The 1913-nt window shown below is 37.2% G+C and overlaps 1 non-coding gene across 1 annotated transcript; it reads left to right on the top strand.

Moving 5' to 3' along the window:
* trnan-guu (transfer RNA asparagine (anticodon GUU)) lies at positions 1 to 74 on the top strand. Its single transcript has one exon. It is a non-coding gene; the product is annotated as a tRNA-Asn (tRNA).
* Positions 75 to 1913: the final 1839 nt, after the last annotated feature.

Raw genomic sequence — 1913 nt, 5'->3', positions numbered from 1 at the left:
GTCTCTGTGGCGCAATCGGTTAGCGCGTTCGGCTGTTAACCGAAAGGTTGGTGGTTCGAATCCACCCAGGGACAGATTTCTTTTGCGATGTAAACGTTGTCTTCGGTCGATTGGATTTCTCAGCGAAACCATAACTATTTTAATATTTGCAGGAAATGCAAGTGTTTAACACGTGTCAGGGTAACCGGGAAATGTCCAATAATGCCCAACATCGCAACTCCCCAGAAAATCATATTCACCCAAGAAAAATTATTGTCGAATCGTCATTTATACTGCAGTTGAATCCTCTGCTGAAATATTTTAAAAATACAATGCAGGTTTGATTGAAAACCTGACAAGCATTGTTACGATAGCACTGTGCAGTTGGATTTTGATATTTTGACATATTTACCTTAATTTTAAACATAAATACTTTACAGTCTATTGTAATTTTAAAATATGTTAGCTGAGGATGCAAAGGGGTGATTGGGAAAGGTCAGAGGGTATAGTAAAAACAAGGTTAGGATTGGTGGAGGTGGTAGGGGTGTTGATGGTTTTTCTCTGTAGAGGATGATTGAGGATCCTGTAGAGGATGATTTTTTATCCTTCTCTGAAGTGAGAAATTGGAAGAGTTGGGAATTGAGGGATCTGATGAGGTTAGTTATAAAAGGAAGTTGATGTGGAGCTGTTAGCCGTAAAACTTCCTAATGTCTTTGATGTTGTCATCAAAGATAAACTGCAGTAAGCACAGATAAAGAAAGTTATCTTTGCTTACTGCCCTGTCTTTCTCACACCTGAAGAAGGCTCCATGGAAAACACGTTGTTTCCTTTCTTCTCTTTTCAGCATGGAATAATCCTTTACTTTTTCCTTTGCAGCCTACGCATGCTGACACAGCTACCCACCTGATATATAACATTCCTATAATCACAACTATGAATGTCCACTGTGGGTATTTTTTCCATTATTATTTATTTTGGCATTGAAGCATATTTTATGTAATACCGAAGTGTCATAATCACTGAAAAACATATTTTTTCATTTAGAAAGAATTAAAAAAATATAGAACACTATGAATTGCATTTAGCCTGTTCTGATCTAGGTTTTCTATATACTTTAACATGCCATGTTCAGAATGTCACAACGCAGAAATGCAACAGTGAAGTTTTGTAATTACAAATGTTCATGATGAGTGATTTTGTCTCTCTTACCTTAGTGTCGGAATACTAAGATGTTTTGGTAACGAGGAAGGAGGGAAAAAGTAAATCAGCAGAATGTGTGCTATTTTGTTGACTATTAATCCTCACATGCCATGTTCAGAGGGTCATATTTTAAAAATGGTACAGCAACATTTCCTGAAGTTCAGGATTTTGACAGTCTGTTACATTGTGTCTCACCTCAGTGGCAGAATTGTGAGACGATTTTATAATCAGGAGGGAGGGTCATAGCAATAAGCAGAAAGTGCCATCACCCTTTGCTCATCCTCCGTTAACCATATATTCTCATATGCCATGTTCTAAATATCCCATTGTAAACTGCTATAATAACATTTCTTGCAAAATGCAAGATTTTGAGACTTTGAGAATTCACGTTTTGCCTTTGTCTTATTTACTTGTTGTCTACAGTTTGTGTTATTGTGAGTTTTGAAAATTGCAATTTGGATAATCATTACTTACATATTCCCCTTTACTGAGGATATGTGCAGTAATCCACTCGGATTAGTATTTTTAAAAATGACTATAGAGAGCCATCTACAGGCGAAAGGCGGCATAACATCACAGCAGCAGCATTTAAGGTGGAACAAAAACGGGAATAAGAAGCTGGCGAATAAGCAGCCAACTTCAGCCTCGTTAATGCAATAGGATTGGGTGAGGTAGAAAAATATTTCTTCCTCTGAATCCTAACATTTTTGTAGGTGTTCTAGGACTTCTCGCCT

This window comes from Lepisosteus platostomus, chromosome 5 (assembly GCF_059453375.1).
Source record: "Lepisosteus platostomus isolate fLepPlt1 chromosome 5, fLepPlt1.hap1, whole genome shotgun sequence".
NCBI lineage: Eukaryota > Metazoa > Chordata > Actinopteri > Semionotiformes > Lepisosteidae > Lepisosteus > Lepisosteus platostomus.
This window is presented reverse-complemented; position numbering and strand designations above follow the sequence as displayed.